Genomic DNA, 25,758 nt, shown 5'->3' with positions numbered 1-25,758 from the left:
CGAGGGCAAGAGATGGGGAGCCAGCCCTCGGACGAGACGTTTTTCCTACCTGTGAAAAGCAGACGGGGAACTTCAGGGTCAAAGAAGCTTCTCTTGGCTGAAGCTGACTCATAAGCCAAGAGATTTTCTGAGTTCAGATAGAAAGTATGCTGCTCGGAAAAAGCGCACACCTGTTTCTTGCAACGAAGTTACCCGAACGTGCTTATGACAACGTTCTGGGAGGGGGGTAGGTACCAAGGGTAGTTACTGTGCATGTTTTTAGGGCGATAAAAGCAAGGCCCCAGACGTCATGCCGTGATTTGGGGGTTGGGTTGAGCTGGGAGACGTTCCGCCCCCGAGTTCTCGGGATCATTGGTGAATGGTTCCAGAAAGTCCCTCGGGTTATTTCACCGGCCCCGGAGGTCATGAAGGTTTGCACCTGGAAGACGCAGGGCGGTTCCTTGTCTGTGCATCTCATCAGTGAGCGAGACTGGGTGAAGAGGATGTGGCTGCGGTGTTAGGGGTGCAGAGCCGGCACACACCTGTCTGATCAGCCTTGGAGAATGCCCGATAACCAGAGCGCACGTGCGGCTCATGGGGCCTGGAGGGGGCACGGGCCGCCCCGACGTTAGGAAGCTCTTTATTCAGAGGTGGCAGCGGCGTAGGGAGGGGGCCCAGTTTGCACGACGGGCACTCCCTCGCTCGCTGGAAAACCCGGCAGGTGCGCTGTGCCCTGTGCCCGTGACTGTGTGGCGGGGCCGGGAGTCACCAGGCTGCTTGTTGGACATTCAGGTGTGCATAGCGGCGTGGGGCCCTGCCTGTGCTATATGAGCCGGCTCTGTCCCTGACACCTGGCTGGCTGATCCACCAGGTGTTCCCTTGTCAAGGTCAACATGTCCAGTCCTTGACGTCTGCTTTGTGTCTAGGCTGTAGTAGAAATCCACCTGGTCACGGGTCAGAAGGAGGGTGACCACTTATCTCGGCTGGTTCCCGGAGCAGCAGGTGCCAGGTGGGAGGGTTTTCTCGTGACCTTCCCCTTGCAGAGGAGAGGAGAGGCGGGAGGAGGGCGCAGCCAGACCACAGGGAGTGTTCCCCTGCTGCTGGCGGACAAATAAATGGTTTCTGGTAGTTCTGGCACAGGAAGACGGCAGGCGATCCTTGGCCCTGTTTACGAGGAAAGGACACGCCTGAACAGAGCCGCAGCCCCCTGGGGAGCGCCCCCAGCACTGTTATGTGTGCACGTGGTAGCTCCTTAGCCTCCTTGTGACAGGCGGACAGGCCCACCGCCCGGGACCGCTGCTTTCCGTCGCCCCGCAGTGGAAGGCCCGCATGTCTGGCCGCTCTCTCCCTGGCTTTCGTCTGAGACTCCTGTCCATGTTTTCCCAGTACTTCTGGAATTCCCCTCCTGGAAGGGGACGGAGAAGAGTTCGCCAGAGTGGGTGGTGTTGGATTTGCAACTTGTTGCTGAAATCCCCTGTGAATCTCGACACACTTCCTGCCTCCCCTCGGGCCTCCTTGTGAGGCACCTCATGGCTTGAAGCAGGCAGTGAAGACACCCACAGGCAACGTTCGTGTGTGTGTCTGGCTGTCGGAACCCCTCAGGGACTCGGGAGAGCCAGAGCTGTTTGGTTGCCAGAAAGCAAAGCATAAACCCGTACCCTCAGCGGAGCAGGCAACGCAGGGGCTCGCCCAGCCGGGGCGTCTCAAAGAGGCGTCAGGCATGCATGGGGGCAGAGGGGCCCCTGTGTCTCCCCCCACCCCTCCCGCTTGGGTCCGCTGCCTCCTTCCTGCTGGCTTTACTTCTGCACGGGGTCCTTGACTCCCGCCCAGCCTCTCAGAGGTTCCCAGCTGTGCTGCATGCAACCGGGTGGGGATGCGCGGGTGGACGTTGGGCAGTGCCGTGTGTGTGTGTGTGTGTGTGTGTGTGTCCCAGTATCCGGCGGGTGGACGCCAAGGCTGCTGCTGACCATCCCGCAATGCACAGGGTCATCGCGCCACCAAGACCCAGTGTGTCAGCAGCGCTGACCGGGGGACCAGCGCCCTGGATCCATCGCTTTATGCCGGCCTGGGGTCGCTCGCTCTGGACTAGCGGGTACGTAGCACAACGAATGGGAGCCATTGACGTGTCCAGTTCTTAAAAGCGCGGATGGACAGGTCAGCATTGACTGTGGGGCTCGGGGGTGGCCCCTGGAGGAGACAAGGCAAGGGTCACTGAAGAGCTCTTCATGCAACAAGTATCTGCTGTTCCTGGCCAGTGACCTTGGGGGCCCCTCCCCCCTCCTCTTTCTCCAGCTTGCTTTTGTTTGTATAAACTTTGTCTGGTCCTCTGTGAGCTATTTTAGTCTCCATTTTCCCTGCCTGGGAGGTATCCCTCCTTAAAGTGGCACTTCTTCTCTTTGTTCGTGTGTCAGCTGCGCCCCTGATGACACTGCCGTGTGACAAAGTGCACCTGAGAGAAGGTCTGTTTGCGGCTGTGTCCTTGACAAGAGACTCCTGTGAGTGGTATCTATAGAATTCTGTAATTCTTCCAAAGAGTCACAGGAACAAGTCACCCTCGCACAGGCTTCCGGAGATTCACGAATGTCACGCAGGCTTGTTTCCATGAAGTCTCTTTGTTGTACAGAGTGTTTTCCAATTAGAAATTTGTGGGCTGGAAATACGAAATTACAAGACTGACTTTTTTTTAAACTTTTTTCTTGTAACAGAAGTTTAAGATTTACAGTCACTTTGAAGGGAAGGTACGGAGATTGCCCATACACTTCTTGCGTGGCGGCCCCTCCCTCCCTGTCAGCATCGTTCCTCAGAGTGGCAGCTTTGTCCCTCTCAGGATGAACTGGCATTGACACGTGACCATCATCACCCAGAGGGCACAGGATACGTGGGGTCGGCACGGCTGTTGCGCATTGTGTGGGTGTGGAGAGACGCACCCAGCACTGCAGTGCCACGCACGGGTATCACTGCCCTGAACATCCTGGGGGTCCTCCACCTGTTCCCCCCGTCCTTGTTCCAGCGCTGGCCACTGGGGGTCTGCACACGCTTGCCTCCCCAGGACGCCGTACCGTGGCAGTCGGACCTGCTCCTCTCACGTAGACGTGTGCGGGAAGGTCCCCCCGTGTCTCCTCATGGCTGTGTAGTGCATTTCCTTTGCTCTTTCTTTCCTTTTTGTTGAGATTTAAGAAACAGACTGTTTTTTATAGTGGGAAAAGGCGCATAACATAAAATGAATGCTTCTCACCATTTCTAAGTGTACAGTTGTTCAGTGGTGCATTTCCTTGTAGTGCTGAAAACAATGGATTTTCAGATTTGTTGTGGAGCAGAGGGAATGCAGACGGGCAGAGAGGAGGTGAGGGAGAGGCGCACGTGGGTGGGGAGCACCAGGCCGTGCAGACACGGCAGCACTGGAGAGAGAGGAAGGCAGGCCGACAGGGTGGATTGACAGCGGCCCGCCCTTCGGGTGTGACAGTGGCCCAGAGGGGCCTCTTCTCTGTGTCGTGGCAGGAGGCTTCGTACCCTGACTTCCCTTGACTTTCCCTGCAAATCCCCAGGTGATGTGGGCAGTCTCCCGAAACTCCCCTGGACCCTGTTCGAGAGACGTGAGGATGAGCATGGTCCAGGAAGAACAGGGACCCTTAGTCCGGGGCGCTGAGCTGGGGTGGGGGTTTTCTCGTTACAGGTGAGCAGATAGGCACACAGCGGACACGCTGCTCCCGGGCCTGGCTTTCCTGCCGCAGACCTGGGCGGGCTGGGCGGGGGGAAGGGGGGCGTTTGCGAGGGGCACGTCTGGCCTGGGTGCTGAGATGGAGCTCACAGGCGCTGCCCCGGGCTTTGTTCTGAAGTTTCACCAGCACCGGCAGCAGGGAGAAGCAGAGAAGCAGGAGGTGGCGGTAGAAGGCGCCCTGCCAGGTACGGGGCCCTCAAGGTCATCTCTGCTCATCCTGATTGGTTCCTGTGCCCATAGTCTTACCGACAGCTTCGTTGCCAGGGAAAGGAGGTTTTACCCTGTTAACCCTGGAAATAGCTCCAAGATTTGGGAAAAACACAGCACCCATATTTACTGTAAATAGGGTGACCTAATATTTTCATTTCAAAACTGGGAGTCAGGAGATTTGACTCGAAAAGCCACTCCTTTCTTCCTTGACAGGTGACCTCAGGTAAAACACACACCTTGTGCTTTGTGGTTGCTTGGAGGACCAGGAGCCCACGGGAAGAATGGGGTGGGGGGTTCGTGTGCCTGGATGGGTGTGTTTGAGCTGAATAATTCCTGGGAATGAGTCTGCCCATCTGCCCCTCCTCCCTCCCCCTCCCCTCCTCTTCCTCCTCCTCCTCCTCCTTGTAGGACCCAGCTGTGCTTTCTGGGAACAAGTCAGTCTGTCTGCCCCCTTCCCCCCCTCCACTTTCCCATCCCTCCCTCGTCTCCCTCCCCTCCATTCCTTTTTCTCCCGCTCCTTGGCCCCAGTTCCTTCATGCCACTCTTTTTTTTTTTTTTTTTTTTGACAGGCAGCTCAGGTAGAATACGTAAGCAGTGTGGCCTCCGTTTGCCCATCTGTAAAGGGGGTGGGAAACCCTACCTTGCAGTATTTATTCTGTTCCCTGCAGGACTTCCTGTGTTGCCTGCTACGTAGATGGTGCCCAACAGGTGGGAGCCTGAAAAGGCTAGGAACGTGTATGAGCCTGGCCTGGGCACCTGTGGGACACCTGCCTTCCCCCGCCCGCTCCCTCTTCGTCCTAGTGTCGCCGGCCCAGGCTGCTGTCTGCTCCCCAGCTCGCCTCTGTCTTGGTGTCTTCTCTCTCCCTCCCTGTTCTCCTGCCCCCCTTTTCCTGGCACAGTTTTAGGCAGGTATAGGATTTCCAGTCTGTAACATTCACCAAGTCTGTGGAACGGTCTCCACGGCTTGCGAGGTGCTGTCCTCCCTACTTCATGGATAGTTTTCCCTTGAATAAAGGACAGCCAATTCTTTTTTAAAAAATTGGTTTGAGAGAGCGAGCGATTTGGTGTCCATGTACGGATGCATTCACTGGTTGCTTATTGTATGTGCCCTGACTGGGGGTTGAACCCGCAACCTTGGCGTATCAGGGTGACGCTTTAACCAACTGACCTACCTGGCCATGGCCGGACATCAGACTCGTTTTGAAAAAGTGACCTGAGTGTACACTTCAGTGACTCTTCATCAATTCAGAGTCGTGCATCTATCACTGCCATCCAGTTTGGGAACAGTTCCATCACCCCCCAAATGCCCTTTGTGCCCATTCAGCATTACCCGGTGTTCCACCCCGGCCCAGGCACCGTGGCGGTCTGCTTTCTGGCCCTCTGAGTTCGCCTGCTCTGGACACGTCACCTGCATGGAGTCACACACACTGGCCTTGTGTGTCTGGCTTCTTGGACTCAGTACCCTGTGTGCAAACCCAGGTCCATCTGTGTTGTAGCATGTCTATGCTTGGCTCCTTTCTGGGTCCCATTCTATCGTCTGCGCTGGCTCCGTCCGTTCATGCGCTCACCTGTCAGCTGTTGCATGCATGTGTTGCATTCCAGTGCCATGCTGAACATCCGTGTGGGTGGGTCCCCACCTTTGTGGCACCCCGGGAGGTGGCCAGGCTCTGTGGTCTGGGGTAGGCAGGTTGCTCCAGTCTTGATCGATTCCATCACGTGTAAGCAGGCTTTTTTTTTTTTTTTTTTAAATGGGATTGCTAGAAAAACCTAATAAACCAACTATTTGAAAAATGCGTTTCATGCCGGCTGTCTGCCTGACCTCGGGAAATAACTAAATTTCTGCAGGGTGGAGAGAAATCCCCGGCTTCATCAAGCTGACAGCCGAGTGGGAGGGCCTTCGCGTCTCAAGAGGAGGCCTATTCTCGGCTTAGGTTTTATTATGATAAAATGCGGGGGCGCACGTGCCCCATCTTGCCCTCCTGTAAGCATGGAATGTGGAGCGAACCCAGAAAACGCTGTTTTGATGGGGGCGCGGGTCAGGGTGTCTGTGATAGCGGGCCACGCCCTGGGCGGGATTCCTCATCTGTGTGGCTCTGTTTTCTTCGTGGAGTGGAGCCAGCAGGACGGGGTCAGACACTTGCCCACCCTGTGCTTCTTGGGCTCCGGCTCCTCCTTCATGGTGTCACACTGCAACAGGGACCCCAAGTCTTCTGTGGCCTGGAGGGGGTGCCTTCTGTGGGTCTCCCTGGTTGGCCGTCCCAGCTTAGGATGGTGGGTGACGCTTGTCCCCACGTTCTGGATCAGGCCACGGGGTGATGGGGGTCAGGGTGGGTCAGTAGAAGAGCTCAGTCTGGTGGTCCCATAGGCTTCCTTAGGGAATAGGACTGCAAAGGTCAGGATTTCAGTATGGTGTTGGCTGGGAGTGGGGTGGCTGTCCCCCGTGGCAGCTGGAAGCAGCTTCTGAGCCTCCTGCTGCTGGTGCGCTTTATTATGTGTTGGGGCACTTGGGCATTTGCAGACCCACAACATAGACCCAGTCTTGACCCTCAGGAGCCAGGGGTCAGAGTAAGGCATATGGAACGACCTAGAATAGTGAGCAACTCATCATAACAAGTAAATCCTGTGTTTCTTCTTACAAATTTACAGCAAGTCCAAACCTTAATTCCTGCAGAGTTAAGCCAAGAGCAAATAAAAGCCCTCAAACAGGAGAATTTTAAGCCACCATTTTCATGCCTCAGTGGAATTTGGAAAATTTTTGCCTGGGGTGGGCAGCGTGGGCCTGGCACGCTTTCCCCAGAACCACAGCGAAGGTGCCGCAGTCCGACGGCCCTGGGGGGAAACCGGACACCCGCAGGCCTTCAAGCAGGGGGTCATCCTCTTGCCTGAAATTTCAGCAGGGCTCTCGGTGTTGAGATAGACGTCCCTGAGGAGTGTCCAGTGACTCTGATGATTAATTATTTCTGTCGCCTGGATGCCAGCCGCGGTTGGGTTTCTGTAGCAACCAGGTGGCTTGGTGGAGGGCGAGGTTGGCTGCCATCCCCTGTGGTTTGAGGGCAGTGCTTTCGAGCTAGCGGCTGCCACCTTCTCTCGTCACCTGCGTCGCCTGCGTGCCTCTGGCACCTGGCCCGAAAGGAAGTCCTGTCTGTGGTGTGTCCGGCTGGCCCAGAGGTTGGCGTTTTCCCATCCCCCTCACCTAGCCGCCTTGTGTCCTGCCAGCTCAGGACCAGCCACCGGGTCATGGAAAAGTCCCCTGGGAGGCTACGCCCATGATTCCTATCTGAAATTCTTGGGCCTGGAGGATAACAAGCAAACGCTTTACCCTCAGGGTTGACATTGGCTGCTTCTCTGCTCCTCGTTGCCAAGTGAAAACCGACCGAGAATTCTGTGAACTGATTCAGACCATGGACTCTTCTGCAGCCGTTACAGCTGCTATTTATGAGGAGTTTACGGGGCAGCCGGGGCTTATAAGTTAAGGTTGTGCATGCAACATTGAGAAAGAGCTGGCATATGAGTGAGTCCCCCCTTCCTTATATTTTTATATAACTTAAAACTGTTGTGTACTGAACACTTATAAGAACACACATGAGTGTTGGATACAGTTTGCTTTGCAAAATACTTGGCTTTTCCAGGTAGTGTTTCTTCAAAACTGAAAGATTGGTTTCTCTTTTGAAAATTTTTCGGATCCAGCCCTGGCGGGATAGCTCAGTTAGTTAAAGCGTGGTCCTGGTACTCCAAGGTTGCAGGTTCGATCCCTGCTCAGGGCACATACAGGAATCAACCACTGGTGCATCAATATGGGGAACAACAGATGGATGTTTCTCTTTTCCTCCCCCCTCCCAAAATCAGTAAATGAAAAAAATTTTTTTTTAAGTTCTGCAGATCCTTCATGGTGCTGAATATGGTAAAATAATATGTATGCAAAGACTCTTATAATGCGCAACATGTATCAAGTATTGTACATGCCTTCTCTGCTTGTCTTACGTTGTCACTGGTGAAAGCCTGGGCCACCCTGAATGCTCAGGAAGGGAAAGACAAGACGCCGTGGGAGAGCGGAAGAGCTGCTGATGGATCTGCTCAGCTGCGAGCCGCAGACAGGTGCTCCCGCATCGTCCCTCAGCCCGAGGGTTCGTGAGCCCTCCCCTGCGCCCAAGGCCACGCAGCTGAGCGAGTAGCAGGCACGGTGGAGTCTGGCCTTGCTGGGCACTGTTCGGCGGTTGTTCGGAAGCAGCTCCGCACCGAACGGTTCCGGAAGGCTTTTGTGGTCGGGCGTCCTGATGTATGTGGGCTGGCGGTCCTGCGTCCTCTGGCCACGTCGTCAGCAAGTGTTCTTCGAGGTGCCTGTCTCCTGTCGATGGCTCCCCATGTTTCCTTTCTTCCAATTCCTGTTGAAGCCACGCACATTGAGGGAATGTGGACCATTTCTCTCTTAACCTAAACTTCTGCTTAATGATGGATGGATTGTTACAAGGAATTTCTGGACGTCCATGTTGGATGCAGAGTGATTTCTCTGAAACATTCTCCTTTTTTTTTTCTTTTGAAGCATCTACCTTGCTGGGTCCCCGCGAGAAAATTCCCATCACCAGGCATGTGGTGGCTGCATGCCTCTTGACCCCAAATCTAGACATGGGAAAGGGGGATGTAGAAGCTTCTAGAATCAAAAGGCTCAGAGCTGGACCTCATCAGGCCATCAGTGCTGGCTGGTTCCCCATCCCTTTTTCTGCCTTTGCCTGCCTCTCCCAATCTAACCCCCCCCCCCATCATTCTGTCTCTGCAGCCCTTTCTCCACACTGGGTTCAACCTCAGGGGCCTGGCCTCTGCGGGCCCCCCTCGGCCCTGCCTAGTTAGCGGCGGCCGCTCAGACGTGCCCCGTGTTGCCCTGTCCCCTGCCACCCCGCCCGTCTGCCAGAGGACTTGGCAGCCTGTTAACTGCCCTGCCCCTCCTCGCTCCTGCCGGTGACGTGAGCACGTCTGAGTGCCCTGCTCTGCTCATCAGGTTCTCTGCTCCAAATACTGGGGTGGCCTCTCCTTCATGGGCCCTGGATCCCTAAAAATCATCGTGGCGAAAGTGGGCCGCTTGCCTGCCCCCACCCAGCCCGTGTGGGCTGCCCATATTTATTTCCCTTCCCCAGGCCTGTGGACCTACTATGTAACCCTCTGAGCTCCCATGTTTCAGGAACCCCTGTACTCTGTGCCATTCCATTCCCCCCGCTCTGTCCCTCCCTGACACGTCAGCACTCTGCATCTTCCTGCGCCGTCCACCTGTTAACTCCCCGTTCCCCAGACTTTGCTCTGCTCTGCCAAATGGTGGTGCTCTCTTCCTCCGACGGCCCTTGGAGCTCTGTCTGGTTGCGTGGTGCGGCCTGGTGTTTATTTCTGTGCGTGCGCAGAGCCTCAGGGATGCTGTTGCTCCCAGGCGGCGCCCACTGCCTTCCGACAGATCCACCTGGTCCCCACCGTCCCTGGGCTGTGCCCACCCCCGGTTGGGCCTCCTAGCACAGTGGGAACCCATGCGTCCTGCTAGTGCTGGTCTTGTTCTAGCCCGAGAGGTGAGCCGGCAGCTCTGGTGGGCGCTTCTGCAGGACTGGGCATGGGTGAAGGAACCAGGGTGGGCCGCTGGGGGCCCGAGGACCTCACGTCAGTTTGCACAGACCCCTTGAAGTGAGGTGCCATTGACAGTTTCTCTGGCCTGCTGGGATGTTTGGAGTTGGGGCTGATGGAGTCCTATTTGTCTTACCAGGGATAGCCTCAGGAAGGGCAGGGGAACCCCCACCCTGCAGCAGGGGGACCCCAGGCTGCTGGCTGGGGAACAGGTGACAGCTTCTGCATTCCATCCGGGGCTAGTCCAGCTGTTGAGACTCAGTCACCTTATCATTGTCCTTATCATCCACACACGGATTCCAGCCTTTCAGGAATGCCTGGTCTTGGGGGCATGGAAGGAGCTAAGGTACCATTTAGAGCTTTGGTACAGGTGAAGGGTGAACCTCGGCAGGCCCCTGGGCCGAGGTCGGGGTGACCTGGGAACTCCTGGACTCTTACGGGCTGTGTTCTTGGGCAAGTCTTTCAGCGTTCCTCCAGGAGATCGGAAAACCTTCTAGGAATCAGGCCTATTGTTGGAAAAACCCTTGAAACTCGGTTTAACTCTATAGAGATTTCCCAACACATTGTATTTAGTGGTTTGAGTCTTAAAAGTCCAGGATGGCATACAGATGTACACGCGTGAAAGGCGCACTGAGGGTAACTTTCTTGCCCTCTGGGAAGTACTCATTGCTAGTTCAGTGTATACCTTGCCTCCATGTTTAACATCCTTTTTAGAATAAAGTATAACTTGCATTGAGAAAAGTGACCCGAAATGACTCGAGCAGCTGGAGCGCTGTTCGCAGAAGGAACACAGCGGTTAACCCGCTACCGAGACCTAGAAGTGGGGCGTTGCTACTCCTGCGCTGCCCAGCCCCGGACGTGCCCTCCAGCCTGTCTGCAAAGAGATCAGTCACACTGTCTTGAGTGTCATAGCGTACATTTGCCTCTATTTGCCGTTTATATACATGCAATAAATATTTTTTTGCATTGACTTTTTTTTCACTCAGTGTTACGTTTGGGAATCCTATGTTATGTGAGACTTGTATTATTGCTGATAGCGGTAATAGTCCATTTATCTTCTTTGCTAACTTCAGCGGCTTTTCTTTCTTTTTCTTTTTTTCTTCCTTTCTTCCTTCCTTCCTTCCTTCCTTCCTTCCTTCCTTCCTTCCTCCCTTCCTTCCTTCCTTCCTTTCTTTCTTTCTTTCTTTTTCTTTCTTTCTTTTATTCCTTTCCTTCCTTCCTTCCTTCTTCTTTCTTTCTTTTTTTCCTTTCCTTCCTTTCTTCTTCCTTCCTTCCTTCCTTCCTTCCTTCCTTCTTTTGAAAACCTTGAGTGGCTTTGACCTTCCTGTGCTCCCTTTCCATCCTTCCCCGGAGAAGAGCTGTCTGGAACGAAGATTGGGCGTCTGTGTGGCCTCAGAGCTGGGGCCTGGTAGTCCTGGGGTTGGTGTCTTGCCTCCCAGAAACGCCACTGTTTCCGGCCCCCTCCTCCCCTTAATTCCCCCACTGTTATCTCTGTAACTGTATCATTTCAAGACTGTTCCATAATTGGAATGATACGGTGTGTGACCTTGGGGTGCTGGGTGTCTGGAGAGCCGTCCAGGGTGTGTGCTGAGTCGTGGTCCATACTACTCACCCACTGAGGGCTCTTGGGCCGCTCTTGTGGCTTTGAGACTGAGGACTTTGGTGTCTGTGTGGGGGCGCGGGGAATGAGGCGGGCTTGGAGCACCGTCACACTCCCTCGGCCTCCCCACTGGCCGGTGTCTGCCCTGGCTGTCACTGACTTCACGCTTTGTTCCTCGTCCCTCTCTGGAACCTCCTGGGACAGTTCCTGGTGCTGTGGTTCCCCTGATTACCTGCCTTATTGTAACGAATCCCTCTGCCTTTGGAGTCCCGAAGGGCCCCGTGCCCCGTGGGTCCTGGGTCTGCTGCGCCCGGCTTGCGCTCAGACAGAGGCCATGGCGGGCTGCCTCTCAGGTGTGTGTGCCTGCCCGTCCCCGCGAGGGTTCCCATGTGGAGTCGGGAAGTGTCACTCTGGGTGCACGGGGAGAAACGTGGGAAGGTCTGCAGTCCTGTGTCCTCTTCATCTCCCTCAAAATATTGCCGCTTCCCATTTCTGCTGACACTATGATTCCTCAGCTTCTGCTTTTATGAGGAGACCCGCATTCTAACCTGTGTTCCGTAGAAGCCCTGTTACTTATGGACTCCTCAGCCTGGACTGGAACTTGGAGCCGCGGATGTGCCCCCAGGGACGGGGAGTCTGCTTTACCCCGTCCAGGTCCAGCTGTGCTTTAGCTAGAGGTCCCTGTCGTGCGGAGGAGGCCTGTCGCTGCTGCCCCCTGTCCCTGTGAAGCACCGGGGTCCAGGAGAGAGGGGCTGCCCTGCTGAGGCGGGTGGAGGGACCGCAGGCCGTGACGGCCAGCCGGCCACCGGAGCCCTTGCGGCCCTTGGCGCTCAGTGTCCGCGCAAAGGCTATGTGATAGTCTGCAAGAACCTGACACTCCCTCCCGGCAACACGTGTGTTCAGCGAACGCTTTGATTAACTGGCACTTGAATTAGCTAGGCTTTTTTTTCTTTCCATGCTCTGCTTTTAAGAAGGATCCTCCCACACTCCTGTCTGCTTTGGTCCTGTCGTAGGTACCCAACGGGCTACCTCCTGATGCCCACACTGCCCAGCTGAGCTCTGTCTCCTCTGGGCGGGGTTCCCATGGCATCTGAGGTGTGGTTCCCGTGCCACCACCTTGAATATCTGCTGGGCCCGAGTCTGCCAGAAACTCGCTTTTACACCCAGTCTCCCTGGGACACTCATCACACCTTACTAGTGCACAGTCTGCATGAGTTGCAGTTTAAGACTCTTGAATTAGACCCACGGCGAGAAGAATAAGGATTGTGGAATTGCAGTGGTGATTTTTAATTGATTTTTAGAGAGAGGGGGAAAGGAGGGGGAGATTTGTTGTTCCACTGATTGATGCATTCTTTGCTTGGTTCTTGTATCTGCCCTGACTGGGAATTGAACCCACAACCTAGGTGTATCGGGATGACGCTCTAACCCACTGAGCTACCCACCCAGCCAGGACAGTGTGACGAAGTTTCTGCATGTAGATTATATCTCAGGAAAAACATTGATGACCCTCTGGTCTGGGCTGAATTGTGTCCCCGAGAAAGATAAGTGCAAGTCCTCACTTCTCGAACCTGTGAATGTGATCTTATTTGGAAAGAGGGTCTTTGCAGATGAGGCCAAACAGGATGAGGGTGCCCGTGACTGAAGAAGCAGTATACGTTTTCAGCTTTCCCCAGAGATACAAACACAGATGAGGAGCAAACCATCACCCTGTGCAAGGCCTCTGTTTCCGAATCATCATGCCCTCTCTGACAATTCTCAAGCTCTCTTTAGCTCTAAAAAGTTTTACGGCTCTGGACGGGTAGCCCAGTGGGTTGAAGTGTTCTCCTTGATACGCCAAGATTCTGGGTTCGATCCCCAGTAAGGGCAGATAACAAGAATCAACCAATGATGCATCAATAAGTGGGAGAGCAAAGCGATATTTCTTTCTCTCTCTTCCTTCCACTCTCTCTCAAATCAATACATAATTAAAAATTGTTTTTCAAACTGTTCACATTGGAAGCATTAGACATGGGTGGATTTTCATGTGGAGAACCACACTTGAAACCTGCATGCAGAAGAAATAACAAAAGAGACACTCTTAAAAAAAACAAAAACAAACAAACAAAAAATCCCCCACAAGGGCTTGTAAAAACCCTCCACACCTTTAAAGGCAAGCCCCACGTTGGGTGGCGTTTCCTGCAGCTCCTCCGTGGGCCTCGCGCTTTTAGGGTTAATATTGTCCCCGGCTGACTGACGGCCAGACCCTGCTGCATGGCTTTGATCCCAGGTAAAGAGCATAAATCATTTTATCGTGTTTCAAGTCAAACAAAGCCATGCGGGATTCTGTGGGCTGCTTTTAAGGGAGCCCATGAACGTTTACTTTTTCTTATCTTAGAATTGTGCCCTCAATGTCAAAATGTGTCAATAGGACATTTTTCTTTCTCTCTCTCTCTCTTTTTTTTTTTTTTTGCCTGTTGCTATTTTAACTATGTTTGGAATCCTTCGCTTACCTACGCAGAATTTGTTTTCAGAATCTTTGGGCAGAAACTTTTTCAGAGTCTGTCCTGGGAGGTAGGTGACTCCTCCCTTTTTATTTTTTGAATACAATAATTAAAAATCTGAACTATTTCCATATCAGTTCTAAAAGTTAAGTTTTGCATCAGATTCTACAAGGATGGGATAGGGGGCACAAGAGATGGAATGAAGCCAGGCTGTGGCCAGCCTCAGGCCCTGGCTGGTATGACTCAGTGGACTGAACACCAGTCTGTGAACCGAAAGGTCACCAGTTCGATTCCCAGTCAGGGCACACGCCTGGGTTGCGGGCTGGGTCCCCAGTTTGGGACATGTGAGAGGTAACTGATTGATGGACCCCTACACACTAATGTTTCTCTCCCTCTTTCTCCCTCCCTCCACCCCTCCCCCAAAGATAAATAAATAAATAAATAAAATCTTAAAAAAAAAACATGGTGGCCAATAATTCAGTCCTCAACTTAGGAAAAGAGAGAGGCCAGCTCCTAGGTCAATTCTGACACCCTTGTCAATGTTTACACACACACACACACACACACACACACACACACACCCCCAGAGCACAACCCAAAGGCTTCTGACTATGGCATTGGCCGCGGCACGATGGTGTCAGAAGAATGAAGCCGTTTTGAGTTTTTCTCTTCTCAAGAGTTGAGATTGTTTCTGTTTCTTCCTGAAGCGGAAGCTGTGACCGAGCTCTGGAGACATGAACGTGGGTCTAAGCGGGGGAGGAAGTCAGCAAAGGGTCCCCTGTACGGTCTCATCCGGATGGCAGCAGCGTGAATGTTCAGGGTTTTCCCTTTTATTTTTTAAATTAGGTAACAGTCTGGCTATTTTGGTTCCATTCTAGCTTCGGTTTGTGGTAGAGATATAAGACTTCCGATGAGGTGAGGAATGTCTGCTTTCATGTACAGTGATCCCTCACTTATTGTGGGTATTTATGTTCTAGACGCCCCCGTGATAGGTGAAAATCCGCGACGTAGGACCCTTGCGTTTATTTTAGTATTTACTGTACAGGACTGCAAAACCCCGTGATACAGTGAAAAATCCGCGATAAATAATTAAATATAACATTTTAAAAAATCCCGTGATACAGTGAGGCCGCGATAAGTGAACCGCAATATAGAGAGGGGCTGCTGTACTCCCGTTGCATTTAAACTACGGAGATTTTGTAAGTATCCAACCCTCACGCCCCTGTGCCGTGATATTATTGTAAAAAGTGCCTTCTAGCCCTGACCGGGTGGCCCAATTGCTTGGAGTATCCTCCGTATACCAAAAGGTTGCAGGTTCGATTCCCGCTCGGGCTACGGATGGGAGGCAACTAGTTAATGTTTCTATGTCTCCCTCCTTCTGAAATCAATAAAGCTACCGTCTGGTGAGGACTTTTTGTAAAAAGTGCGTTCTACCAGTCCACTCCTCTGTCAGCAAGGAGGAGAGCATTATGTGGGCAGAAATGTAGTGACTCATAGCTGGCAGGTTTTTAGGGCAGATGTGTTACTGTTGACTAAAAACATAACATAACACATACAGCAATACGGTAGTTTTTCTTAACCTGTTTCTCAGACATAGTAATCAATTATACCCCCCGGTCATTTTTTTTTTTTTTTTAATTATAAAAGCTAACAAAGTCTTGTAGTTTTGAGGTCATTCTGTTTGGTGTTGATTTTTAAAAGTAATAAACATTAAGGAGAAATGATGTGGATTTCTAAAGAACCATGACTCATTCTGAAGTATCCGTGTCTGGGGGTGAGTTGTTCTGGTTTTCTGTCCCTGGCCCCAGGCCGGTCCTCTAGGCCGGGAGCTTGCTGCTGCCCCAGGTTCCGTCTGGCTTGGTCCCAGCTGGCGGCTCTCCCGTCCCAGCTCGCTGGCGCTTTCGGTCTCTCCCTCCTGGCTGCTCAGCACCTGCTGCCTTGGTGGGCGCACGTCTTTCTTCATGGCCAGAGGAAAGGGACAGAGTGGCCCCAGATGTTTCTGCCCCTTTGATGCCGAGACCAAGGCTTTCCTCAAAGCCTCCAGCTGGCGTCTGCTTCCGTCTCTGGTCAGGAATGTCACAGCCACCCCCTCCCCCTGCAAGGGCCACATGGCCCAGTCCCCAGAGACTGGGAGGTGCTTGTCACGGTGGCAGGGCGCTGCTTCCGAGAGAGATGCCCTCCGCGACCCTGGAGAACTTGGCACTTGAACAAAGCTCCCAGAGAGGCCTCGTATGGAGAGGCAGAGAGGGGATTGGAAGGTACGCACCTGCAAAGTCCTGGCCAAGGGCAGGGTAGGGCTGCCACATGGCACTGTGGGCTCTCATGCGGACGAGGACGTGTGTACAGCAGAGAGCAGGATGGGAGCCACCCCGACCTAGGCTGCCCTTTGGGTGACTCCTGTGTGACCTTTGACATGATTTACTCTGGTCTCTTTTTGACTTGAAAGCAAAGGAGCGCCCTGGCTGTGTGGTTCAGGTGTTAGAGCATCGTCCCATACACTGAAAAGTTGCAGGTTCGAGTCCCCATCAGGGCAGATGCCGAGGTGGCGGGTTTGATCACTGGGGTCAGGGCGCATCAGTGTTTCTCTCCCACATAGATGTTTCTCTCCCACTTCCTCTCCCTCTCCCCCTTCCTCTCTCTCTCCCCCTTCCTCTCTCTAAAATCAATGAAATATCCTTGGATGAGGATTTAAGAAAAAAGAAAAAAAGCAAAGGGGTGCCAACATTTGGGGACAAGGGAGTGGCCATAGAAACCCAGATTTTCAGCTCCTTTAAGTATTTGAAAGGCCTGCTCCTGCAGGGTGCTGACTTACATGGGGCGCCTAGTGGCCTGCTCAGCGTAGGGGCTGCACCTTGGTAGGGGACACCCTGCCCCGTCCCCAGGGGCCGCTTTGGAGGTCTTCTGTGCACGCAGACCTGCCTGTGTCCTCCTCACTGTCTTCGATGTCTGTCTGCATCCACGTAGGCTGTTGTAGCAACAGGCCACAGACTGGGTGTCTTTGAAACAAGAACCATTGATTTCTCACACTTGTAGAGGCTGGAAGGGCGGTGGGGTCTCTTGTAGAAGAGCACCGGGCGCATGGAGGAGGCCCCCACCCCCACTCATGGCCTGATCACATCCCGAAGGCCCCGCCTCCTCGCATGACCCCATTGGGGGTTAGGATTTCAGCAAGCCCTTTTTGGGGAGACACAGACTTTCTGTCTGTAGCAACGTCCCTGAAAAGAGTTTTTAGAAAAGAAAGCTAGCCCTCATGGTGCGGGACAGGTCGGCGGTGTTTTATCCAAGAAACAGACAAGGGGTACCCATGTCGTCCGGAGGCATGGTGCGGTGACCTTGGCCAAGCGCCCTCTGAGCAGCCCGCCGCTGTGTCCCCCCAGTGGCAGCATTATCTGAAGGAACACGCGGCTGTTTCTTTGAAACATCAGTGAGCTGGGAATGGCCATGAAAAATAAACAGCCGCATCTGAAAAGCAGGGCCACTTTGTTCTCCTGTCCGGCAGTTCCTTTTCCTGTTCCCTCCGCGCCTATCGGCCGATCTGTCACATGCCTTTTTCACTTTGAAAACTGCAGAGGGAGGTAATGCCGCTTCATGTCTGTCGGAACCAGCGCTTAATCGTTCCCAAAATGTCAGCGAGGGGTCTGTGTTCCCAGATTGGGGGCAGCCGCTGGGGCGGTGGGCCCTGACCGTTCCTGAGATGGCGAACACGTTTGTTGAGGCTTCTCTGTACCATGGCTCTAGCAGTGCCAGGTTGTCTTTTAACTTCATTCGAAACAATTTCGTTAGAGTGTATTGTGACAGCTGCCCTATCAGATCAGCGCACATGCAAAAAGACTTATAAAATTGGTGACTTTTTGTGCAGCCATTTTACTATTGAAGATGGAAGAAGACAAGCAGCATTTTCAGTATGACGCTTTATTGTTTGAAGAAAGGTAAAAACGCAACTCAAACGCAAAAGATCGGTGCTGTGACGGACCGAACGTGTCAAACGTGGTTTGCGGAGTTTCTTGGTACCATTGATGCTGTGGCCACATAATTCTCTGCTGTGGGGTGTCTCACGCATTGGAAGGTGTTTAGCAGCCCCCCCTGGCCTCTGCTCACCAGAAGCCAATAGCAGGAGACAGCTGACATACTCAAAATATCCCAATCAATAAAGTTATTGGTAAAAGTGAAAAATGTCTTATTTTATGGAAAAACGACATGGACTTTTGGGCCAACCCCCTACGACCGAGTCGACAGAGCAGGATTGTGTTGGTTTATCCTTCCACAGTCCTGCCCGATGACAATGGGGCCGCGGGCAGGGACTTGGCTATCCTGGCTGATTCTTTTTCAGAAATACTGGCCTGTGACACTGGGACAGACACCGGCACCGGATGGGAAGAAGGAGGGATGCCGTCTCAGCATTCAGCTGGGAGAGGGGCAAGCGGCCTGGCTGTTGGGCTCACGGAGCAGCAGGGAACACCGTCAGGGAGCAGGGACATGTGGGACAGAGGCCATGGCAGGTGTCTGGTCTCGTGGCGGTGGCAGTGGCGGTGGGCGCTGCTGTGGCATCCCAGAGGATGACAGAGTCGAGGCAGGTGCAATGTGTGCTGCATCAGCGGTGTGTGTGGGGGGGTGGTGCCTAGCGGGCACCCTCTCCACAAGGCCTGGAGGCAAGACGGACCCTTCTCTCCGGGGAGCAAGCTGCTTTGTTGCGATGTGTGATACTGGGACAGGCTGATGGTGTCCAGAACCACGCAGCCTGTTCTGCATCGTAATGCGGGGGTCTCAATAAAACGCGGTGGCCGTACCCGGCCCCATGGCGGGCTGGAGACAGAGACGGGGGACTGGAGCTTCGGGCCACTGTGGCGCGTTGGACAGGGCGGGAGGTTCAGCGGGTGTTAGAGCTGTCTGGTTTTCCTGAGGTTGCCTCAGATACGTGATCCTTTTTCTAGAACAGTGGTTTTCTCCCGGGAAGGTTTTTTTTCCTTTTTTGTCTTCCAGGGGATACTGAGTAATACGTGAAGACATTTGTGGTTATTACAGCTTACAATTAGGGGGTGCTACTGGCATCTGGTGGATGGAGGCCAGAGAGGCTGCTAATAAACCCCCTACAGTGCGCAGGATGCCCCACAACAAAGGGTTGTCCTTTCCCAGATGCCAACAGTGCTGTGGCGGGGCCTGGCCGTGCGGCCCAGGAGGTTAGAGCGTCGTCCCAATACGCCAAGGTTGAGGGTTTGACCCCGGTCAGGGCACAGACAAGAATCAACCAATGAACGGATCAATACATAGAACAAGGAATCAATGTTTCTCTCTCTCTCTCTCAAAATCAATTTAAAAAGTATTTAAAAAGAATATTTTGTGGTGTACTACATATATGCCATGTTTCCTTTATCCTCACCTGTCGATGCGTACTGGGGCTGCTTCTGATACCTGCAACGCTTGGATGCTGGGCAGATGCATATATTGATAAGACCACTTGGGAAAACAGACTGAATAGCCTAGAATCAGCAGCATGTTCTGTGTTAACCAAAGCTCCGTATTTCTGCACCACAGCCTGGGGCAGGTTCTTTCGTCTAACAGAAACCCATCCAGATGGGGGTTCTGCAAACCGTATCCCGTTTTAACCAAGACACTGTGCTTCTGTGTCTACATCCCAAACCCCTGAGCTTGCATACTGTATACGTCCAGAGGGCTGTCTGGAAAATGCATGGTCTTTTCCCATTGCTTGGTTGCTCATCCCAACTATATATTTTTAAACCTTATTTATTTATTTTTAGAGAGAGGGGAAGGGAGGGAGAGAGGAAGGAAGAGAAACATATGTGAGAGACACATCAACTAGTTGCCTCGCATGTGTCCCCACCAAGGGACCTAGCCCGAAAACCAGGTATGTGTCCTGACCGGGAATCGAACCTTCGACCTTTGGGTTCATAGGACAATGCCCAACCCACTGAGCCACACCAGTCAGGGCAAGTGATGAAAGATTTTAAAGAGGTATTTGCGTCTCCGCCCGAGGACATAAAACTACCACTTAAATCATGTTGTTTTTATGGTGGAAATGTGGCCTGGCTTCCACATAATCCACTTAGACACAGATTTTACAAAACACTCCCTTTATAAAGGGCAACTTTCTGTGGTTTAGAAGTTTTCCATAATGCCACAGTAGGTGAACAAGGGGAAAGGGAAGTTGGAGCTTCAAGGAAAGAATAAGAACATCTGAAACAATTGAGCTTTGCGATTTTTTTGGCCTCCCTGTCTTGTATAAAAGGATTTAGAAACCACTGTCCCTCAATAGTTTGCCATTTTGTCCAGGGAGCTGTCCTCCTTCACTGCTTAAGTTTCTAGTTCTCTCCTGCTGAGTCAAGAAGGGGTCATTGGTCCCCGAACGTGAGAGGCAAACAGCTTAGAGTGAGTTGTACTTCACTTTGGACACGAACAAGTTGTAACATAAACAGAATGATTTGTAAACGTACAGTACTTGAGAGTTCACAAAATAGTTGCGTAAAGTACTTTCATCTCCTGGTTGTCCTGGGACTCACGACAGCCAACTCTTGTCACCCTTTTTCGAGGGTGGCACCCTGAGACGAAGAAGAATTAAGTGACTTTGCCCGAATCCCGTAGTTAAACGAGGGGTAGAGGCACGTTTTCTTGCATTGGATCCACGATACTCAGCCGCTCCTCCACCCCACGTCCCGCCCCCTGTGCTTCTGTCACTCCCTGCCCTCTGCTGCCCCGCCCCCCGGCCCCCTGCTACGGTACTTGTCACCTTGTCACCTAGAATTTGTGTTTGTCAGGGCCCAGTGAGGAGGCAGAAACCACACAGCGTAACTCTGAAGTGGGGACGCTTAGTACAAAGCGGGAGCCCGCGCACTGGCCAGATGCCCACGCAGCCCTTCGCTCCCGTGGCGGGCCGGGCGAGGCCGGGCGCTGGCCCCAGAGATGTGAGCCCCGCGAAGCCGGGACCCTTTCTTGCTGTCTGTCTGTTATGCCAGCGTGTGCCGGCCCCTCGTGCACAAGATGAACTATTAACAGGCGATGGCTGACTACTGAACCAGGGTTGCGTAATTATCAACCAGTAAGGCCCGCGGGGTAGAGAACGCTGAAGAACAGGGCGGGGGGGCTGTGAGGGGAGCCCCCCGGGAAGGCGCCCTGGGGCCACGTGGTGGGCTGCGTTGGGAAGCCTCTGCCCCGCCAGCCCCTTCCACTGCCGGACCGTGCGGACCCCCGCAGGTGCCAGCCGGCAGGAGAGAGGTCCCCACGGCCCCGCGCGCGGCTCCCCGCGTCCGGCGGCCAAGGGGGCGTTGGCAGGCGAGTGGCACCCGGCTGCTCGGTAGGACAGGGTTGGTGTCGGCTGCTGGGACGTCTTGCTCTTGCCGCGGTGTCTGCACTGTCGCTCCCCCGGTGGGTGCGGGGGTCAGAAAACGCTGCCTCGGGGCTGGTGTGCACACACGGTCCCTTCCAGGCTCTGCAGCGCCCCGAGGTCCTGCGCCTTCCCCGCACCTGCGGAGGCGGCACTGCCCTTGGCGTCGCCCTGCCCGGGCAGGCTGTAGGCTGTCGCTCCCCATGAAGGCTCCTCCCGGTTGGGTCCAGCCATTGGAGCGGCGGACTCCCCGAGGCGAGGTCCCTTCCCCCGCCGCTGTCCCTCAGCATCTCTCCGGGACCCATCTTCAGCCCTCTTCTGTCTCTCTGCAGACTTCTGGCTGATGGGCACCGCCTCTGCAGTCCCCAGTCTTGTCCTCGTCTTCCCCGGAGTCTTCCGTTGACGTTCATGGTGGCCCCGTGGCCCCTGGCACAGGTGCGGGGCCCCCAGCCAGCACCCGCCTTCCGGACCGCTCTCTGTCCTGGCTCTGCCCCGCCAGGCCACATCTGCCTTTCTTGTGTCGGGGTGCGGTTCCAGCCCTGCTTTTAGGGGGGCTGGAGGCGAGTAGTCTGTGAGGCTCTTGGGGCACAGCCTCCTGTTGCTAAGCACCGGGCAAAAGACCAGCTTGCTCATCCGGGTGGAGTTTTGATTTATTTTGTTAGTTAAAAAACTATATCGGTCTAGTGTTTCTCTTGCTTTCCGATTGTGTGTGTGTGTGTGTGTGTGTGTGTGTGTGTGTGTGTGTCTGGTCAACCAGGAGGAGAGGAATTTGTCTCTTGTGGTTGAGAATTGATTGGTTGTTTTGAGGACCGGTGCACAGGCATTTCCACGTGTGCAGAAGTCTTCCCATCATACACGCTGACGATCCACAAAGTTGTGATTCTTTTCTGAAGCGTTATTCCAGCAGCTTTGCCGTTAGCATGAGGACGCACGTTGTCCCACTAGAGGGGCGGAGCACAGATACGTCCAGACGCTGGTCAGCTGTTCCTGAAGGGTCCCATTCATTCGCAATTTCCCGAAAGGAAGTGATGTGCCCACGCTTTGATTTTCGTAGCACATTAATGAAGGTATTAGGGAAACTGGCCTCTTGTGCCCAGGGACACCGCAAGTCAAGGCCAATCCATGGTTTTCTTTAGGAAAAGCGCTGAAAACAACATGGGGATAGAGGTGGTTTTAAAAGGTGGAGGCGTAGCGAATGCAGACTGGGACTGCAGATCGCCGTTTACAGTGGTTTATGTGGTCCGGGGTAGAAACTGCCCGCACTCTGGAATGGTAGGCTGAACCGCAGCCCCAGCCCCCGCCCCCAGCGTCCTGGGATTCAAGCCCACCCTTCTCTGGTTGTGTCAAAAAATAAAGAACGAGAAAAGGATTTCACCTCCAAGAAAGAAAGAAAGAAAGAAAGCATTTACGCTTCAAAATGGAATGAGGTGGGATTCCCTACTTCTGAAACATGTTTCCAGAGCTGCTGTAAAATGTGCGCTTCAAATGTAGTTGGTAAAATATTCCTGTGTGGTGTTCAAGGACGGAGACAGGCCCTGGCTGGGTGTCTCAGTTGGTTGGAGCATCGTCTTCTGTGCCAAAAGGTTCTCGGATACTCCTGGTCAGGGCACATGCCAAGATTTCGGGATTGATCCCTGGTTGGGGGCATGTATGGGAGGCAACCAACTGATGTTTCTCTCTCCCTGCCCCTCTCTTTTTCTCTCTCTATCCTCCCCACCCTTTCTTCCTCCCTCTTCCTCTCCTTCTGTAAGATCAATAAATATATACTCTGGTGAAGATTTTTTAAAAAGTTAAAAAAAATAAAGCGAGAGAGGGACCCATGCTAAGACACGGCCCATGGTATTCATCCGCCTTGACTTCCTTGGTTACCGCATCCTCAGAGGCCGCCTCTTCTTGGTTTCGTTTGTTTTCTGCAGGTGGATCTTGAGTTTCTTTCATCCTGTCTCCCTTCTGTTTGTGCAGAGGTTCACCCTCTCCCTGGCCCCTTGTTGCTGGGGCCTGGGCTGCCCGGCTGCCATCACGCAGCACGGGGCCGGTCATTATCATTTGTTAATGTCTGGAAGCATTTGGCTGCAGGCGTTCGCTTTTCTTCGAGGGCTCCTCTGTTATCAGAGATGCTCTCGGGTGATGCCGCAAGGTGATCCTTTCCTGCCTTACTCAGGTTTCCTTGCCGAAGCCTCTGAGCCCCACGGGAATGGGGAGGTGCTTCAGGGAAGCAGACTCAGGGGGGACTTGACTTCAGTGATTGTCCTAACAGAAGGCATTGCTTCATCACGTGTTTTTTAGGAAAGATTTTATTTATTTACTGCTAGTGAGACGGGAGGGGAGGGAGAAAGAGAGGGAGAGAAACATCCATGTGTGGGTGCCTCTCATGCGCCCCCAGCTGGGGACCCGGCCTGCAACGCAGGCCTGTGCCCTGACTGGGAATCGAACCGGCGACCCTTTGGTTTGCAGGTCTGGCACTCATTCCCCTGAGCCACATCAGCCAAGGCATCATGTCTTTATCTTAGTGTCTGGAAAGGGAGGCATTCTCAAGACGCTCATAACTGATACATTGCATGTGTGATTGATTCATGGGCTTGGAAATACAATTTTGCACTTAAAAAAGGAGTTGTTCTTCCTTTTCACTGGGACCGCTAGTCCCTGTGACTTTGTACATCATGCAAAGTGATAGTGCACACTGAAGAGCTCCTGGCTTTGCCCTTCAGTTTCATTGTTGATGGCGTCCCTGAGTCCCAAAGTCTTGCGTCCTTGCTTACGTTAGTTTGTTTCTCTGCCCTGCATTGATCTGAGCCCGTCCTTGTCTCTCTGCAGTGCAGAGACAGAGTCGGTACCTGGTAGGGTCCACTTCCTTCCGATTGTGTTCTTAGGCAGAAGAAATCCAATGTGTGTGTACCTACGACACCCATCTCCCAGACGGATCTGCTTGAATACTAAGGCTACTCCCCCGCTTCCACGCCTGCCAACAGGACATGATCCAGATTCTGCTTCCCCTTTCTGCCCTTCTTGTCAATCCTGCCAGGCTGACCTTCCTCAGACAGCCTGGGCTTCCTGTCTCTGCCCCTGTGTTCACATCTGCACCCCACTTTGGGATGTCCCCCCCATCTGAGCTGGTGCTTCCCGGACGCTTTCTATACCTGAAGGCTTTTCACCTCCTCCATCCCTCCCACCCTGAGGCAGGACGCGGTTCCTTTACACGTGGGCCTGGGCCCCCACCGGAATAAAGATGCTTTTCTCTCCGTGGGTCGTCATTCTTTTTTAACAATTTACTTTTATTTTACAATTTTAAAATAGATGTTCATTGATTTTAGAGAAAGAGGAAGGGGAAGAGACAGAGAGAGAGAAACGTTGATGGGAGAGAGAAACATTGACCGGATGCCTTCCAAACACACTCTGACCTGGAATCAAACCCACAACCTGGGGTCAGACCCACAACCCAGGCATGTGCCCTGACCGGGAATCGAACCCACAACCTTTTGGGGTACGGGATGATGCTCCAACCAACTGAGCCACACCAGCCAGGGCTCTGAGTCTTCATTCCCCATTATAACATCCATTCAATGAAGTATGAAAGCTTGGTTCCAAAAAGACTTTCATCAATTGTTTGTTTTTTCCGCTCCCTGGCTATTTCCAGAGAAAACATTTCCAGAAGAAAAATAAGGCATTCTGCACATGGTGGGCCATATAACTCCAACTGGGGTGAAAAGCTCGAGCCAGTGTTCCATACCGAATGGCCCATAAGTAACCGAAACGAGGGGCGTGGGGCGTGGGGCGTGCGGTGCTTTTGCCGCCCTCCTGCCTTTCTGCAGGGGGCGTTTTCGGAGTCAGCCAGGGAGCCTGAGAACTGTTCCCGGCCGCCGCTGCCTGCGCTAGTTCCAAGGCCAAGTGCTGTCTTTACTTTGTAGTGCCCGGGCGGTGACAATGTCGGCATCGCTGTCTGCGGGGCGCGTCACGGAATCGCGGTTGGCGGCGTCCTCGCCCTGTGCCTCGAGGGCCAAGTTTGGGTTTGTTTTTCACCAAGTGCAAGTGGAATCAGGTCTGCCTAACGGCAGACGTGGGATGGGGCAAACGGGAGCAGGGAGGCTTTCAAAGCGGCTTTTCCTTTTGCCCGTGATGTGCCCTGGGCTCACCGTAAAGATCCAAGCCAGGCCCACTTTCACCGGGAAGGGTGCTGGGTGTGGGGAAGAGCAGGTGGACGCTGTGGAGTGTGGGGAGAGGAGGACCTTTAGGGGTCTTGGCAGGTGAGCAGAAGCGATGGGGAGATATCCTTCAGGGTGACCGTGCCTCACGAGGCCCTGTTCATGTACAGAACTGCGTGGGGACGTGGCTGGGCCATAGCTGAGTCTCACACAGGTGATGCGTCACCTTCAAAACATGCTGCATCCAAAACCTGTCCTCGCGTACAACCCTGCGGCTCATGTGTCAGAGTGGTTGCGCCTAAAGATTTCCTCATCATGTCTGGTGTGGCCCAGTGGGTTCGTGTATGGTCCCTGCAGACGGAAAGGTCACTGGTTCAATTCCCAGTCAGGGCACATGACTGGTTTGCAGGTTTAACATCCAGTTGGGGCGCAGACAAGGAGGCAACCAATCGATGTTTCTCTCTCACGTTGATCTTTGTCTCTCTCTCTCTAAACTGAAAAAATGTCCTCGGGAAGGATTAAAACAAGAACAAAAACGATTTTCTTGCAGTACAAAAAAGTGAGGTATATTCATAGATATCAGTGTTTTAAGTCTCTGAAATCTCTGTGTGTGTGTGTGTGTGTGTGTGTGTGTTTGCTGTTTTACTCTGGTGCAGGTTTCCCAAAATGATAACACAAAATAGATGTTTAAAGGAGAA

At 53.3% G+C, this 25,758-nt stretch overlaps 1 protein-coding gene across 2 annotated transcripts in view; it reads left to right on the top strand.

Annotated features, from left to right (window-relative positions):
- Nucleotides 1-25,758, top strand: part of LOC149991894 (protein Shroom2-like) — a 93,389-nt gene that overhangs the window by 19,878 nt on the left and 47,753 nt on the right. The gene's annotated exons all lie outside the window — the stretch shown is intronic.

The sequence above is a fragment of the Furipterus horrens genome, unplaced genomic scaffold, assembly GCF_987537825.1.
Source record: "Furipterus horrens unplaced genomic scaffold, mFurHor1.1.pri manual_scaffold_17, whole genome shotgun sequence".
NCBI classification, from domain to species: Eukaryota; Metazoa; Chordata; class Mammalia; order Chiroptera; family Furipteridae; genus Furipterus; species Furipterus horrens.
The sequence above is the reverse complement of the archived record's forward strand: the minus strand, read 5'-3'. Positions and strand labels throughout refer to the sequence as shown.